Raw genomic sequence first — 18,676 nt, forward strand, 5'->3', positions numbered from 1 at the left:
TACCAGTATCTTCGTGCCCAGTCCGGAGCCACAAGGATAACCTGGGCCCGGTCGCGCCTGATCTTCTTCAGCACTCTGGGCAGAAGTGGTATAGGCGGAAAGGCGTACAATAGACCGCAACTCCACTCGCGACGAAAAGCGTCTCCGAGCGAGTGCCGCCTTGGAAATTCCAACGCACAGAACAGATGACATTGTGCGTTCTCTTCTGTGGCGAATAGATCTAACCAAGGCTCTCCCCATTGCTGAAAGAGGCCTTGCGCCACGTCCGAGTTCAGATGCCATTCGTGAGCCATCATGCACCGACGTCTGAATTCGTCCGCCCTGGCATTCAGAGAGCCTGCCAGGTGTTGAACCACCAGGGTCACGCCCTGATGTTCCAGCCACTGCCAGAGGTGCAGAGCCTCCTGGCAAAGGGTCCACAACCCCACCCCACCCTGTTTGTTGCAGTACCACATGGCGGTGGTGTTGTCCGTGAACACCTGCACTACACTCCCCCGGACAGAGGGGAGGAATGCCTTCAGTGCTAGACGAATCGCCCGCAACTCCAAAAGGTTGATGTGGAGCCGGGACTCCGCCGGAGACCAGAGGCCTCTGATCTCAGCCTCTCCCATGTGGCCTCCCCAGCCCTGGAGGGAAGCATCCGTCACAAACACGTGCTCCGGGTGGTGTAGGGAGAGGGATCTGCCTTTGACCCAATCGCGGTCCGTGAGCCACCACTGCAGTTGTCTCGCAGTGCCCTCCGAGATCAAGACTTGGTCGGACAGGTTGCCCTGATGCTGGGCCCACTGAAACTTCAGGTCCCACTGCAGAGCCCGCATCCACCACCGGGGGTGATGCACCAGAAGGATGCAGGAGGCCATCAGCCCCGGAAGCCGCAGCGTCAACCTGACCGAGACTCGGGATAAAGGCTGAAAGATGGTAATCAGAGCCTGTATATCCGAACCCGCTGACCCGCTGTTCGGGTGGGTAAACCCGAAACTGCGCCGAGTCATGAACCACTCCGATGAAGAGGAGCTTCTGAGAGGGACACAGGTGCGAATTCGGCACATTGATGGAGAACCCCAGCAAATGCAGGAGGTCGGCCGTAGTCTGGAGGTGGCTGACGACTGTCTGGGGCGAGCCCGCCTTCAACAACCAGTCGTCTAGGTAGGGGAAGACTGATACCCCTAACCTGCGCAGATGAGCTGCGACCACCGTCATCACCTTCGTGAACACCCGTGGGGCGCTAGTAAGGCCGAAGGGGAGCATGGTAAACTGAAAGTGCTCCTGGCCTACCGTGAACCGCAGGTAACGCCCGTGGGCCGGCAGGACGGGGATGTGGAAATAAGCGTCCTGCAAGTCCAACGCTACCAGCCAGTCTTCTGGATCCAGGGCAGCTAGGACCTAAGCCAAAGTCAGCATCTTGAACTTCTCCTTCCGGAGGAAGCCGTTGACGTTCCGCAGGTCCAAGATAGGGCGTAGGCCCCCTTTGCCCTTCTTGGGTACCAGAAAGTAGTGGGAGTAACATCCACACCCTACTTCTGGCCCAGGAACGCGCTCGATGGCCCCTTTGGCCAAGAGGGCCATGACTTCCTCTTGCAGAAGTTGCAAGTGATCCCCCGACACGCGGTGGTATTGCGGTTGCATTGATGGAGGGGTCGCCTCGAAGGGGAGGGAGTAGCCCCTTCGGACGATCTGCAGCACCCACCTGTCCAATGTGATAGTGTGCCAGTGGGAGAGGTGATGGCGAACCCTGCCTCCCACAGGCGTCACATGGGCTGAAAACTCGGAATAGGAAGGTTTTGAGGTGGGTGCTGTGGAGGGAGGTGTGGACTGGCCTCGCCGTTGTCCCCGACCGCCGCCACGGCAGTTTCCACGGCCGCCACCACGCTGTTGAACATTCTGCAGCGCATGGCTGGCAGCACGTGTGGGGGCGCCCCTTCCGTGGCCACGAAAGGAGCGAAAGGCAGCCGATTGCTGGCGTGGGGCCGAGAGGCCCAAGGACTTGGCCGTAGCCCTGGAGTCCTTAAAACGTTCCAGCGCATGGTCAGCCTTGTCGCCGAAGAGGCAACGGCCATCGAACGGCATGTCCAGGAGTGTAGCCTGGACATCGGCCGAGAAGTTGGCGGACCTCAACCAGGCGTGGCGGCGAACCGCCACCGTCGTTGCCATCGCCCTGCCCAGTGAGTCCGTTGTATCCAGCCCACACCGGATGGAATAACGTGCTGCATCTCGTCCCTCCGCAAGGGTTTGGGCGAGTTTAGCCAGGACCTCCTCCGGACGTTGTGGCAGCACATCCACAACCGCGTCCCACAGAGTGTGGGTGTAGCGGCCCAACAGACAGGCGGTATTAACAGACCGCAGCCCTAAGCTCACAGACGAGAACGAATATGTTACTTACCAGTATGCATCAGTTCTTGGCATGTAGGGCTGCTGACATTCATATCTGTGCATAGATCGCCGCCTAGTGTTGGGTCCGGATGATTGCACATTGTTGTCCTGGAAGAGTCTTCGAAGTATCACGAGATAGGTGGCTCCTCCCCTGGACTACAGTGCGCATGGGCATCGACTCCATCCTCAGATTGTTTTTAGCCATTGTGGCCAAGATGGAGTGAAACTCAGTGAATGATGACCATGCTAGAAGTATATGTGAATTCTGCAGCTGCTACGGGCGCCGGGGAGGAGGGCGGGCGATATGAATGTCAGCAGCCCTACATGCCAAGAACAGATGCATATTGGTAAGTAGCATATTCGGTTCGAGGCATGTGGGCTGCTGAATTCATATCTGTGCATAGAATACATAGCAGTCCCTCCATTAGCGGCGGCCGCCCGTGCCAGCTGCAGCAGTTTGGAAAAGTGTTTTGAGAACAGCCTGCCCTACAGCTGCTTGCTGTTTGGAGTGCACATGAACACAATAATGCTTTGTAAATGTGTGTGTGGTAGACCATGTGGCTGCTCTACATATGTCTTCCAAAGGAATGTTTCCAAGGAATGCCATAGAGGCCCCCAACTTTCTGGTGGAGTGGGCTCTTGGCGGAATGGTAAGGGTACGTTTTGCTTTCAGATAGCAGATCTGGATACATTAAACGATCCACCTAGCAATACCAGCCTTGGAAATAGGGTTACCTTTGTGGTGTGGTGCAAAGGCGACAAAGCGTTGCTTAGTTTTCCTAAAATCCTTGGTCCTATCGATGTAATACATCAGGGGCCTTTTGACGTCAAGGGTGTGGAGCATCCGCTCTGCCAATGACTCGGGATTTTGAAAGAAAACAGGTAATTCAATAGTCTGGTTGATATGGAATTGAGACACAACCTTGGGAAGAAATTTTGGGTTAGTGCGAAGCACTACCCTGTTTGAATGAATTTGAATAAATGGCTCTTGGATAGTTAGGGCTTGTAATTCACTAACCCTCCGTAGCGATGTAATTGCTATGAGGAAAGCCACTTTCCACGTCAAGAACTGAATCTCGCAGGAATGCAGTGGTTCAAAGGGAGGACCCATCAGCCTGGTGAGGACCACATTGAGGTTCCACTCCGGAGCTGGTGGAGTCCGTGGAGGAATGACTCGTTTGAGTCCTTCCAGAAAAGCCTTAATGGCAGGCACCCTGAAGAAGGAGAGGTGCCGCCTATTCTGGAGATACGCGGCCATTGCAGATAGATGAATGCGAATGGAAGCATAGGCCAGATTACATTTGTACAGATGGAAAAGGTAACAGATGATATTCTGAATAGAAGCATCTAGCGGGTTAATGTTGTGGTCTGCACAATAAATGACAAACCGCTTCCATTTCGCCGCATAGCATGCTCTGGTGGTGGGCTTCCTTGCCTCCCGAATGATGTCCATACAGTCAGAAGGCAAGTGCAGGTAGCCAAACTCTAGGACTTCAGGAGCCAGATCGCCAGGTTGAGCTGTTGCGGATCTGGATGCTGAATGTCGCCATGGCTCTGCGTCAGAAGGCTGGGTGTGAGACGCAGCCTCTGATGCGGTACCACGGACAGTTCTAGAAACGTGGTGTACCATGGTTGGCGAGCCCACGTTGGAGCAACCAGGATGAGAGTCATTGAGTGCTGCCTGAGCTTGCGTGCCACCAGCGGTATCAGAGGTGCTGGGGGAAAAGCGTATGCAAATTTGCCTGACCAGTTCATCCATATCGCATTGCACTGCGACTGTGGGTGTGGGAACCTGGCGGCGAAGCTTTGGCATTTTGCGTTCTCCCTTGTGGCGAAGAGGTCAATCTCTGGATGACCCCACCTTCGGAAGTACGGTTGGAGAACTGATGGATGTATCTCCCACTCGTGCATTTGGTGGCTGTGCCTGCTGAGCAGGTCCGCCATCGGATTGTCCTTGCCCGGGAGGTGCTCTGCCATGAGGAAGATGTTCTTCTGAATGGCCCACTTCCACATGCTCTGAGCCAGATGAGACAGCTGCGGAGAGTGTGTTCCTCCCTGCTTTTGAATGTAGTACATTGCCGTCATGTTGTCCGTCCGGATCAACACGACCTTGTTGCACAGATGTACTTTGAAGGCTTTTAGTGCCATGAAGATCGCCATTAGTTCCAGAACATTGATGTGCATCTTCCTCTGCTGTTGCGTCCATAGTCCCTGCACAGTGTACTGGAGTACATGCGCTCCCCATCCCTGGAGAAAAGCGTCCGTCGTCAGGATGATCTGTGGCACAGGCTCTTGGAACGGTCGGCCCTTGCAAAGGTTTCGTGGATTCCACCAATGCAGAGAGTTGTATGCCCGACCGCTCACCAACACTAGGTCTTTCAACTGCCCGTGAGCCTGAGTCCACTGACGTGCTAAGCACTCCTGAAGCGGGCGCATATGTAGTCTCGCGTGCGGGACTATGGAAATGCAGGAGGCCATCATGCCTATCAACTGCATGAACACTCTTGCTGGAAGCGAGTGTTGAGGTCTGAATTTTTGGATCAGCGATTGAATGCTGCTGACTCTCACTGAATTCGGCTGTGCTGTGGCCGCCAGAGTGTTTATGGTCGCACCCAGATACTGCCGTATGTGGGCGGGCTGGAGGTGGGATTTTGGGTAATTCAGTGAGAATCCCAGATCGTGCAGGAGGTGAATGGTGTGGGACATGTGGGCGGCACACTGCTGGGCTGACTTCGCTTGGATGAGCCAGTCGTCCAGATAGGGGTAGACGTGGATCTTTCGTCTCCTGAGATGTGCCGCCACTGTCGCCAGGCACTATGTGAACACCCTGGGCGCCGTGGTGACACCGAAAGGCAAAACCTTGAATTGGTAGTGCTGGTTTTGGATGGTGAACCTGAGGTATTTCCTGTGTGAAGGGTGCAGTGGAATGTGAAAGTACGCATCCTTTAGGTCTAAAGTTGCGAGAAAGTCCCCCTGCCGGAGCAGCGGGAGCACTTGCTGCAGGGTCAGCATATGGAAGTGCTCTGACAGGATGCAGTAGTTGAGGGGCCTGAGGTCTAGGATGGGCCTGAGGGACCCGTCCTTCTTTGGTATTAGGAAGTACAGGGATTAGACCCCTGTGCCTCTTTCTTGCATAGGCACAAGCTCTATTGCCCCTTTTTGCAGCATGACGGTGACCTCCTGCTGCAATAAGTGCAAGTGCTCGTCAGACATAGGACGGTGCCTTGGGGGCATGTTGGGTGGAGTGGATGTTAACTCCAGACAATAACCGAATTGGATATGTTTTCTGACCCACCTGTCCGTGGTGATGGACTTCCAGACGGGCAGGAACTGCTGGAGTCTCCCCCCGACTGGTGTTGTGTGGTCGGGGGCAGTGACAAGGCGTCACTGTTTGCTGGTGGTAGAGGACCTGGAGCTGTTGTTGACACGTCCTCTGCCCTTGGCGCTGTTGCCGCGATATCCACCTCGACTCTTGTTGGCATAAGTAGTCTGGGTGTTGCCCTTGTAGTATTGCGTGGATTGGGAAAGCTGACCCCTTGAGATGCCTCTAGCGTTGGAGCGACGAAAGGACCCACCCCGAAACTGCTGGGACTGTAAGGCACCCATGGATTTTGCAGTGTCAGTGTCCTTTTTGATTTTTTCTAGGGTGGTGTCAACCTCTGGGCCAAACAGGTGATCTGGGTTAACCGTTTGGTTCAGGATGGTGGTTTGGATGTCTGGCTTAAATCCAGAGATTCTCAGCCAGGCATGTCTCCGAAGCATAACACTGGTGTTTATAGCTCTTGCAGCGGTATCGGCTGCGTCCAGAGCGCACTTAATAGAAGCGTTGGAGATTAGCTTCCCCTCTTGAATCAGCGTCTCAGCCCCTTCTCTGTATTGATCAGGCAGGTGTTGCAACAGGGTCTCTAGTGTATCGTAGTGCGCCCCGTCATAGCGCGCTAGAAGCGCCTGTGTGTTAGAGATGCGCCATATGTTGGCTGCCTGTGCTGCTACCCTCTTCCCCGAAGCCTCAAAGACCTTAGATTCTTTGTCTGGGGGAGGAGCATCACCCGTAGTCTGAGAATTGGCCCTCTTCCGGGCATTCGAGACGACAAGGGAGTCAGGAGGCAACTGTCCTTTAATGTAGGTAGGATCAGTAGAATAGAATAGAATATCTTTATTCGATTGTTTACATGATACAATCATAAAAGAGCATTTCATACACATTAATCCATACAATGATAAAAAAATAGTGAGAGTAGTATTACAGCAAGACATTTACAAGCATATACACAGTAATATAGTTAAAAAGGCTAAAATACATTAAAAGTGAGAGTACAGTCAGCAGCTGAGTTGGTTACCCTTCCATGCTTTTTCTATATTTAACTGCGAGTTTTAAAAAATTACATACAAACATAGTACATTCGCTGTTTAGCATTTGAAGGTGACATAATGCGGGTCTGTATTGTGCAAAATTCAGGTGCTTAAGTAAAGGTTTTAAAAACAGGTTTCTGGGGAGTGTATAAAACTGGCAAAAAAATAAAAAGTGTGCCAGATCTTGCGGAGACTTATTGTCGCAGCCGCAAGCTGGCAACACTTGTCCTCTGTGCGCTCCGCTTGGGACAGCTAATAAAAAGTGGAACATATCAAATCGGAACCTAGTTAATAAAAAACGGTCATAACCGGACATGGGCCAGGACAGGTAGGGTTCCATATATAAACAAGTTTTGGTTAAGGCATACTGTCTCACACTGCTTTTCTTGTATTCGTTTTCCTCCCGTGTCATACACCTAGACAGCATAAAAGTGTTCTTTACAAAGGTTACATCAGTTTTTGTTATTGTTTCAGGGGATAAAAATAGATCTGGTCGGCCTAATTCAGAAAGCCACGTTCTTACATATTTTATCCATGGGATCTTGAGCCTACCATCCCACTGTAGTGCCTCTTGAAGGATGTTTCTGGTGAGAGGTATGGCTGTGTTAAGCCAGCTATTCAGCCAGCATAACAAGGGATTCACTGCCAGCTTGTCACTTAGATATGGAATGCCAAGTTCCTCATGTACCGGAAAGTTGGCCGTCCCCCTGGGTAACCTTAGGACCTTTTTTAAGAAGTTATTCTCAGTAACTTCAAGGGCACCTAGTGATTCTGATCCCCAAATTTCACTTCCATAACGAGCAATAGCGGTGCTTTTGGCTTGATATAACTTCAAGACAGCAGCCACCGGACTATTGCCCATTTTTCTAGAGAAGTCCAGTATTGCTGCGTTGGCCCGCACTACCTCGCCCTTTTTCTTTTGTATTGCTGGTGCCCAAGTTAGTTTGTGGTCAAAGAGAACACCAAGGTACGAAAAGGTCTTTGTAGTGGGTATTCTATCTCCATTTACAAAGTGAGGGTATACTTTTTTTGGGGGTACACCTGCCACCATTGTAAAGGATTTAGAATTATTAATGCTCAGGCCACGGGAGTTCATGAAATCATTAAAAGAATCTAGCAAGATTTGAAGACCAAGCGCCGTTCTAGATATTAACACGGCGTCGTCCGCATATAATAGTACCGGTATGCCCTTCTTGCCAATGTAAGGAAAGTCTGTACCAGTTTTTAATAAGTGCTCCTCCAACTCATTAATATAAAGATTAAAAAGAAAAGGGGCAAGGATGCATCCTTGTCTGACTCCTTGGGTTATTTTAAAATCTCTGGTTACTTTTAAATCATGGGTGTAGCGGACGTTTGCTCTCGTGTCCGAGTGGAGGTCAACAAGAAGGTTGACCAGGTTTTGTTCCACCCCCATTTTTAACAGCACCTCCCATAGCCTGGTTCTGTCTACGCAGTCAAACGCGGACGATAAATCCATAAAGGCCATATGGATCGTCCCTTTTCTTGCTAGGGTGTATTTACTGTTTATTAAATATAGGTTCAGACATTGGGTTATCGTGGAATGGCCTGGTCTGAACCCATATTGTATTGGGGACAGTATGTTATTATCATTGGCCCAGGCTGTTAATCTGTTTAGGATAATACCCCCCACCACCTTTGTGACTGAATTAATCAGGGATATGGGTCTATAGCATGTAACGCTACCATGGTCACCCTTCTTAAAAACAGGGACTATGGTGGAGGACCCCCAGGCTTTTGGGCAACCAGCCAGAATCCCTGCGTTTACAACTGCGGTGATGACTGGTGCCCATAGAGAAATGTTTGATTTAAATAGGTCGGGTGGTATACCATCGGGTCCGGGTGCTTTGTTACAGGTTAATCCTTGTATCCCCTTTTCTACCTCCCCCACTGTGAAACACAATACATTTTCGTCAGAGAAATTAAAAACAAAGTCCGCTTGCAAATTGTCACTTTTAAAAATTGTGCTGTAATGTAATATCCACTCTTCCTCGGGTATATTAGTCCCGACGTTAGAGTTTAAGGGGACATCAAACAAGGGTTTGTTTACAATGCTCCAGAACTTGGAGCTATTGCCCAGAATTGCAGGATCACATAGTTTCTCCCAGACACCGGCTTTTACTTCTTTTTTCCGGGCTGCCAGGACTGACTTATAGTTAGATCGCAGTGACTTAATAAGAACAGGATCTCTTGGGGTAGCCTTAAGTGCTTTTTTTAAGTCTCGGCCGGCCTTTGAGCAGGCTTGATCAAACCACCCTGGTTGATATTCATGACGTCCCTTTATTGGAACTGACAACAATTGGCCGATTTTCTCAACAACAGTAGCAAAGGCAATCAGAGTCGCTTCGGGCAAAGTGGATGGAGAAACACAAAGATCTAGGTCTTTACCACAGCTAATGGCAATTGAATCATACAAGGAGTCGCTGTTGACCTTTGACCACTTCAGGCGACGATTTCCGTTGATGGGATTTAAAACACCATGATCAGGTCGTGGCTTCCTCTGATCAAAAAGGTTACCTCCGATTCTGATTGATTAAGGATTGTGGTCGCTGAAAGTGCTTGTTAGGATTTCAAAGTCTGTGGCTAAATCAACTAGATCTCTCGAAAGGAATATGTGGTCTATATAGGAGCCTTTACCGTGGCCTTTAAACGTGGGGACGTTGAACTGGTGTGAGTCCTCCAGTGTGGCCATTGCGTCGGTTAGATCCTTTCCATCTATTAAGTTATTGATACTGGTGCCTCGGGGCGAATGATCAAAATGAAAGCCAGACCTCCTGTTGCAGCCTAAGAGGCCAATTGGTGTCGTTTCAGGGTTGCCACAGGGATAAGCATTAAAGTCTCCAGCAATAATGATGTTTCGAGGTAGACTATCCGCTTTTAACTCTAAAAGGTTTTGTAGTTTGAGAATATTACACTCCTTGTTTAATGACACTGCATTATAAAGGTTGATAAGTGTCAGTGCCTTTTTACCATTCCTGAGCACTAAGATTTGAATATGCTTGTTGTCCGATGCTCTAGTTGTAACCTGGCAGCTGAGTGCAAGGCTTATGTAGGTTGCCAGACCCCCTTTGGATCTTCCGCTATTTGATGGGGTAGCTGGTAAGAAAAAACTTTGAAAGCCCTCAATATGTGCATTTGCATCTGCTAACCAGGTTTCTTGGAAGCATAGAATGGTATAATTTTTTACATAGGCTAACCACATAGGATCATTAACCTTAACGGCTAAGCCGGCTGTGTTCCAGGATAAAAGATGTATGGAGCGTTGTTCGGTGAGGCCCAAGCCTGTTGTCAGGGCCTGATCTGCGGAAGGAGAGATTGCTTGGACCCCATGGTCAGTTGTTAGGTGTTCTTGCGATGCATTACTAGCAGTTAGAGGGTTTTGTACACCACTGTGCCCTATGCACTGGGTTAAACTAGTGGCACTTGGGTAGCTGCGCCCACTCGCATTCGATGTAATTTCTTTAAGTTGTACTGGAGGAGCTGTCCTAGGCGCTTCACTGATCTCCGGAGTGGAAACACTTATGCACTCTGGGCGCGTACTTGGTACTCTGTAAAGGGGAGCTGCCTTAGTTGTGGGCTCAGCAGGGATAAGGTAGGGGGATGGAGATGCGCTTTGTCAATCGATCTCGTCTAAAAAGTCGATATTATGGAAAGCGTCATACCTGTTAGAAATAGGTGCCCCATATTGTGTGTCTGGGTATTGGGGATGTGAAAAGAGCTGCTGCTGTGGACGGGTAAAAGGCTCGTTTCTCTCCTGGTATCTACCGTGATGGTTGTTAGGTCTGCTCTGCCACGGTTGTTCATGCCTATAATCAATGTGGTTTGTTCGGATATATGGGCCAATAGGCAGTGTATAGGCCCCTGATTGGTTATCAACCATCGGCTCAAGCAGCCCCTCCTGTCCGTAGACTGACTGCACTTGAGTACGACGATGACCATGGTTATTTGGATAAAAGTAACTTAAAGCCATGGTACGGATCAAGTTACTTGTCACATCGCTTTTCCAGCTACTTATAAAGCTGGCAGCACGTCTATCCCTAAAGGTTACCACTATACAGTCACCCTCGGTCGATTTAAATCTGTTTCCCACCCAGTCTACTCTTCTTACCTGTGCAATATGACCAATGATATGTTTAGGAATCGGTCTGTGAGTTGTGAGCCAATGGCTCACCTTATTTTTTAGGTCCCCATGAGTTTCCACCCTATCCCCTGTTAATTTGGGTACCCCAATCATTACAATGGTGTACGGGCTACATTCAGGCGGGAGGTTAACATGAGGTGGACTCTTTACTACCGTCGGTTTTGTCGTGGTAGCACCTATTTGTTTTGAGGATGTGCCCTGTTTAGGGGATTTGGTTATTCTCGTTTGTTCTACCTGGGTAGTTGCAATTTTGGTTGGGGAACTTTCTGCGGCCCATTCGCAATCTTCTGTCTCTGCATCTTGTAAGGTTTGAGAGCTACTTGGTGTGGCTGCCACTGGGAGGGGTATATTGGTACCGCTATCTTGAGTTGTCGCTGGGGTGGTTAGAGGAGTCTTAGGCTGGTTTTGCTTGCTAGCAAGGATAGGGTTAGCTATGGCTTTTTTTGTCCTAGGATTTTTGTTACTAATCAGAGTAAGGGAGTTACTGGCTGGTGTGAAGGTCGAGGTTGATTGTGATACCTTCAGTGTTTTCAGCAAGGTAGATGTTGCGTCATTTTGGGCCCTTTCAAACTTCCCTAAGGCATTCTCAATGTTGAGGACTCTCTCACTGATAGGTAACAAAAGGGACTTAATCAAACTTTCAAGATCACTCAGAAGTGATTTTGTATTTATCATCGTTTGTTCAGCCCCGATTGTGGTGTGTATAGACGTATTTATGGGTGCTGTCGTCTCTTTATTCAAGAACAGGTCTGAGTTTTGACTGCTTATGAAAGGACACAAAGTCCCCTTCTCTGGGGCAGGTTTAGCCAGTCTAAATGTAGACCAAACATCTTTAGCTGAGCTAGGATGTTTGGCCTTGAGGTGAGATTTTTGTTTTTTTGTAATAGATGACTTGGGTTTACCTCGTGTACCAGTTGTCCTAGTTTTGCTCTTTATCAGGCGACTGACTCTAGTAACCGGTTTTGTCATTGTGGATGTATAACCACCCGAGGAAGGGGCTGCTGGGTGTAAGTGAGCTATAGGTGACATATGGTTGCTACTACCATTTTCCCCGGTAGGTGCAGAACTGTTGTTCCTACTGTTGCCTGAAGGTGAAATAAGCAAGGCTGTTTGCGTGTTGTCTCTTGTTTGGGGACTGGGAAGCCCTGTAAATGACAGCGTTAAAATAGACTCCTCAGAGTTTATGGTGTTATCCAGAATGTTTATGTTACCAGTGGTGTGTAAAGAAAGGTCAGGGAAACATAAATCTGGAGTAAGTGAGAGTCGTCTTTCGGAGTCCTGAATAGCATCCGCCACGACATTGATCGTTTTTTGTAGCATTAAGTCTATGGCGGTTATTGTGGGAAGAGGACTATTGGTAACATCTTTCAGTCTGGTAGCTGATCTTGTGGTAACGGGGGTATTTCGACTTTTGCTCATCCTCACGATGTTTTTATCAATTGTATGCAGTGGCACTGTGTAAGGACGTGAAGGTTTCGTGGGTGCTGAAGTTATACAATGTTATTAGGCGTTTACCTTTGTTGAAGACAGCTGGACGAGATCTCAGGGGGGTGGCCCCGTCCCGGACTCCTCGGTCCCCGGAGGGCCACAGAGGGCCCGCCCTTTGCCCGGGCTTAGCCCGGCGCTGCCCCGCGCGCTCCCGCGACGCGGGTGTTAAGGGTTGATTTTAAGCGCCTCCTGGCGCGCTCCGCCTCTACGCGACTTCCGGTCGCGGAGGCTGCTGGGAAATGTAGTCTTTCCCTCACCCCCACTCGGCGGCAGCACAGTTGTTGCGAGGCTGCGGCGGGGGGGGAGGTACTCGACAATGGAGCTGCGGCAAGGTCGGCGGCAGTGGTGGTGCTCCTGAACGGCTCTGCTGGCAAGGATAGCGACTCTGCTCCTGGTAAGTTATCAGGCTGTTTGGTTGGTCCAGTAGGCGCCGACCTGTATTTCTAGTCAATCCTAGGGTTTATCACCCTCGCCCTGGTAGGTTCTTTAAAGATCTCAGCAGCATGCTTTAAAACACCTTTTAGCATAGGCAGAGTTTTTACAGTCTTTTATGATACTGAAAAAGTGTCAAAGAGGAAATCCACATCCACAGGGTCAGCATGCAGCTGGACATTGTGATTGTTAGCAGCCCGTTCAATGAGGGCATTGAAAGCAGCAGAGTCTTCAGTAGGTGAAGTCTTTGCAGAAAAGAGTTGAGGGTCTTGTCCTGAATGAGGATCCCCAGGGTCACCACCAGCTGCCCAGGGCTCATTTGTATCCTCAGGGTCTGTATAGACTGGATAACTGTATTCATCCTCCTCATCACCCTCACCAGCGTCCAGATCGGAGTAAGCGGGCGACACATCATGAGTCTGTGGTGAAAGGGGTTCCACCAAGACCGGAGAGCAAGCAGAGTCCTCCTTCTTCTTGAGAGGGATCTTGTAAGACTCCAGTTGGGGTTCTGGGGTGATTTTCCGCTTCAGAAGGGAAAGCCTGCCCGTTTCGGCGTCGATAAGGTGTTCCTGGCGCTCATCCTCTGAAGGGTGTTGAGGTCGCGGGCCGTGGACCACCGACGACGCCTTCGGCGCCGAGGAGTCCTTTTCGGGCACGCCGTCCACTGCCTTAGGAGCGAAAGCCTTCAGCGCCGTCTTAGGCGGCAAGGTAAAGAGGATTGGCGTGGACGCCTTAACTGGTTTTTCCACAGGCTTCGCAGGCGGGGGGTCCTTCGGTTCGACCGCCGCGGCGCCGTCCCTGATGCGCTGCAGGGCGTCCGCCACTTTTTTGGTGAACGTGGCGGATGGACGCGCCGGTTCAGCGGAGTCCTTCGAGGTCACTTTCGGAGTCGAGTCCTTTGAGGCCACTTTCGGAGTCGACTCTCGGGGCGCAGCGCCCCTGGCCTTGTCGTGCGGACGCGAGGCAGAGAGGACCTTCGGGTCATCGAGCCGCTTCTTGGGGTCACCGAGAGTTTTCTTCGGGTCGTCGATAGCCTTCCTCGGGTCGACAAGGCCCTTGCTGGCGTCGACCAACTTCGGTGCCGACGCGCCAGTATCGACCACCTTTACTTTAGTCTTCGGCGTGGCAGACTTCGTCTCAACGCCCTTGACTTGGCCTTTCGGCTCCACAGCCATCTTCTGTTTCTTCGGCGCCGAAGCCTCCGAAGTTTTCGATCCGACCAACGCAATGCGCACTTTCGGTTTCGATACTTGCACCTGCGCAGTATCTGGCGTCGAGACAGTAGGTTTAACTTTCGGTTTCGTTTTGCCAGGGAGTGGCTCGGTAACAATGTCCGTGGCCGGGCCCGAAGGCGGGGCCGTGGAACCCATATCGAGGTCTTGGGTAAGGCCCGAAGGCGATCCCTCGACCTGGGCCTTATAAGTAGGCACGGCCCCAGAGTTAGTTTGAGGAAGCTCCTCGTCCGAGCTATCCTCCATGGCCCCAAGGGCACCGTCGTCGTCTCCTACCTCCTCGACGACTTCTTCGCTTTCGAACACATCAGCATCAGCGTCGTAGTCTTCTTCGACGTCCGACGCGGGGTTTGATTCCGAGACGTCCTGGATATATTCTTCCTCGACATCTCCAGCATCGAAAATGTCCGTAGGCATCAAAGCAGATTGCTGGGCCTCCAGGCGCGCAGCTCGTCGAAGCTTAAGTGTCTTCTTGGACCTGAAGCGTGAACAGGCCATACACTTGGCCTCATCGTGGTCCGGCGACAGACACTTGTTGCACACCGGGTGGACGTCAATGTGTGGGTACTTCGAGTTACAGACCGGACATCTCTTGAATGGACTTCGGTCCATGATGGATGGTCGATAAGTCAGGAGCGTCGACTAGGCCTTCCGCGCCGAGAGCACGCGGAAGTACAGAACTGGCTCAGAGCCGAGCTAGAAGAGTAAAGCCGAACGCAAGAACAATACCGACGTATAGACTAAAGACCTTTTGGTCTCAAGAAAGTTTTCCTATCGATTCCGACAAGAGGGAATTAAAGACATCCGAACCCAATGGCGGAAAAAAACAATCTGAGGATGGAGTCGATGCCCATGCGCACCTGTAGTCCAGGGGAGGAGCCACCTATCTCGTGATACTTCAAAGACTCTTCCAGGACAACAATGTGCAATCATCCGGACCCAACACTAGGCGGCGATCTATGCACAGATAGGAATTCAGCAGCCCACATGCCTCGAACCACCTTCTTCCCGAACTGTTCGTATCTCTTGGATTCCCTCTCGGGCGGGGCCGACGGGAATGCGGTCTGGGAATTTGAGGCCCGGATGACCAGGCTCTTGGGGGTGGGGCGGATGGACAAAAAGCATGGGTCGCCCGGGCGGTAGCGTCTGGCCACGTTCCTATCCACAGGCTGACCTGTGGTGGGCTTGGACCAAGTGCCCACAAGAACGTCACACAAGGCCTCATTGAACGGCAGCAGAGGCTCGCTGGAGCTTGACTGCAGTTTGAGGACCTCGGTGAGGAGGTTAGTCCTCACGGCCGCGATGGGGAGCTCAAGGTTTAAGGCCTTGGCTGCCTTCGTCAACACTACGCTATATCTAGACCCCTCCTCCGAAGCCACAGTCAGAGGGGAGACAAATCCAGTGTCTGGCGATGTGTCAATACAACTGGCCTCCCCAAGCTCGTATGTCCAGTCCTTTGAGACTGGCACTCCCATGCCAGAGGGTCCTCGGACCCCTCCCAATCTTCCTCGTCACCTGTGTCCTGTAAAACAGGATTAGTAGACAGTGCCTCCTCATGGAGATAAAAATCCCCAAAGGCCGACGGAATCGGCGACCAGCGGCGCCGTTCCGGCGCCAGAGTCGGACCGCAGGAAACATTAAGGACGGCAGGAAACAGTGGGCGCCGGGGGCGACACCCGTGGGGCCGGCGCCAGTGAGGTCGTAAGGTCGACCGGCGACGACCCGGATCCGGAACCGGATCCAGTGAGGTGCTGCGGCGCAGGGACCGAAGTCACCGGCGGCGCCGGGGCCGAAGCACCCGACCCGCTAGGACCTCCAGTCGGAAACGTTGGGCCTGGAGGCGCCACGGAACCCGACTGAGGAGGGAGGGACCTCGTGGCCATGAGGCACCGCTCGATCTCCTCCGGCGTCGCGCCGTGCCCAGGCACCCGAAGGTGTGGTGCAGGCGGCGATGCTTGCGACTCCCACGGAGCCGCGTGGGCGGTGTCGCCCGAGCCCCCGGCCGCATCGTGCGAGCGTCGGGGTGGGTCGGAGGAACGATGACGTCTCTCCGACCTCTCATGCCTCTTACCTGAGGACTTGGATCCAGACGACCGGTGTCCACTCCCGGAGCTGCGATGACTGCGCCCCCGCGACCTGTCCCTCGACCTCCCGTGGGACCGGCACGGGGCTGACTGCCGGAGCTCGAGCCGCTTGCGGGACCGCTCCCGCCTAGCCTTCGACGTCAGGGCCCGGCAGTCGGAGCAGGTGCGGTCGTCGTGATCGAGGCCTAAGCACTTCAGGCACCGGCGATGGGGGTCCGTCACCGACATCAGTCGGTCGCAATTCGAGCAGGGCTTGAACCCGGGCATCCCTACCGGCACCAATAGAGTTGAAGACTCGAAGAAAAAGAATGATCAAAAAGATCAAAAGTTTAGTCAAAAAATGACTAGGGGTAGAGCTTCTCCGGATCTGCGCTAGCTGGCGCGGAAAAAAAAAAAGAACTGATGTCAGCGCGCATGGGCGGCGTCTAAGTACTCCGACGACGTCATTCCGGCGCTAAAGACGCCGACGACGGACGTGGAGCCGCAGACGACGCCTACCGACGCGCAGGGGTATTGCTACGCAAAAATTTCCGGATCCAGTCTGACGCCTGGGGATATTCTAAGGTAAGGAATCTATCACTAACGTGTCTCTTTCAGATTCCCTTATATATGGGTCAATTTGTCACTCTTCCCCACCTTTCTTCAACCCAGCCTCACCCAACCAAAAAGGTGGGGAAGTTGCACTGGCTGGACCCCAAAAGCCTGATTAGCTATTACACACAGCGCACAAAAGAGATACGATTTGACAACCAGTTCTTCATAAGGTACAAGGGCAGGAAGATGGGCACAGTTGTCCAGAAGAGGACTTTGTCCCTCTAGATATTATTGTGCATCAAGATGTGCTTCACCCTCGCAAAGAAAGAGCCACCCATGGGAATCGTGGCACAGTACATGAGAGGAAGATCTTCTACCGCAGCCTTGGCAAGAGGAGTGCCTATTTTGCAGAGCAGAAACATGGGCATCCCTTCATACCTTCGCCAAACACACCTGTTTGGACACAGAGGTGAGAAGGGCTGGCCAAGTCACTCAGTTGGTCCTCTAGGATTTCCTCATCTGACCCTTCCTTCAGACCCTTCGCTAGGTGTGGGTACCACTTTGAACTCTTTGAGGTGAGGAATCTGCACATAGAAATATTTATCAGAAGAAAAAGTTTACTTTGGTATAATCTTCCTGGTGAATACTATTCTCACTTGCCTCACTTCTGCCCTGTTCTGTAGGAAAGTCATAGACCTATCATTAAAGTAACACTTGCTGCAATGTTAGAACTACAGCTATCTTCCCTGACCTCCACCTTGAAATGCCTGGTTAAAAACAGAAGAACTGGTGTCGAGGAGTTGGGGTGAGAAGTATGTAGCTCCAGTGACATCAACACAACTAAACTTTGGTGTCAAGATAGAGCCAGCACCCTCTATTGGCATGGGAGAGCTATGATCGAGGTTTCTGGATCCAGTCTGGGGCCTGGGATATTCAAGAGGTAGGTACCCTGCAGATAACTGCTGTAAATGGTATTCTTCATGCAACAAGTCATCTCCCGAACAAATTAAAGTGGCGCATCCCTCACAACTAAATACAATTGTGGTACGCACAAGTAAATTAGGAAGGAGTTGCGAGTGTTGTAAAGATTTCATTCCAGGGCTTATTTGGGTAAGGTCTTAAAAGTAGGTTTGCCAATCGAGCCTTAACCAACACTATATACCCAGCTTGGAGAAATATAAGGCGCAAGACTGTGGAGCAGCTCTCTACGGACAGTCAGTTGTAACTTAGATTCACTTGATAAAAGTGAGAATACTTTTATTAAATCTCTGCTGAAACTTTTAACAAGTGACCATTTCTCCCACTAAGACTTGATCTAAATTTATAATCAATAAGTAATATAGCGCACTTAAATGCTAACTTCCCTTCACAATCAGATTTGGTTCTTGCAAGTGCTGATGCAGGGCCCCCAGGCAGTCCTTCCCCAATTCAAAAGCATTATACCATACAGAGGTTCACACCATTCTTAAATCCATTAGGTCAGGTTCACAATTTAACCCTTCTACTTCTACCATCCACCCCCATTCAGGCCTCAGCCCCAGAGATTATGTTCTCCAGCATCACAACTGTAATCTCTCTATTGATGAGGCTACTGCTCAGAAACACGCCCACGTCAAACCCTTACTTGGAGAAATCCTGAGCTGACCACGAAGTTCTACAAAATTATCACTCCATTCCCCTTTCTCCAAATCCAAGCAACAGAAAATCAATACTTAGTTCTCTATTTAAAGGAGAACAAATAACTTGATTTTTCACAATCTGGCTTCCACAGTACTGAAACTGTGGTCACCGTTGTAGTAGATAACCTCAGATGTATGCTGCATCAAGAGCACTCTGCAGCTCTTACAGTCTTAAACCTCTTACTGGCCTTTGACACAATCTCTTATTCCATTCTGCAGAGACTGACTGAAATAACCAACCGCAACCTTGCACTGAAGTGGTTCCTTCCTCTCACAGCCAACTTACGAGTGGCAGAAGCTCAATCTTAACCATTCTTCTCATTCCCTTCACTTTGTCTATTCCAA

The 18,676-nt window shown here is 51.0% G+C and overlaps 1 protein-coding gene across 2 annotated transcripts in view; it reads right to left on the minus strand.

Annotated features, from left to right (window-relative positions):
- Window positions 1-18,676, minus strand: part of SLC30A9 (solute carrier family 30 member 9) — a 783,215-nt gene that overhangs the window by 84,599 nt on the left and 679,940 nt on the right. The gene's annotated exons all lie outside the window — the stretch shown is intronic.

This window comes from Lissotriton vulgaris, chromosome 3_1, assembly GCF_964263255.1.
Source record: "Lissotriton vulgaris chromosome 3_1, aLisVul1.2, whole genome shotgun sequence".
Classification (NCBI taxonomy): Eukaryota; Metazoa; Chordata; class Amphibia; order Caudata; family Salamandridae; genus Lissotriton; species Lissotriton vulgaris.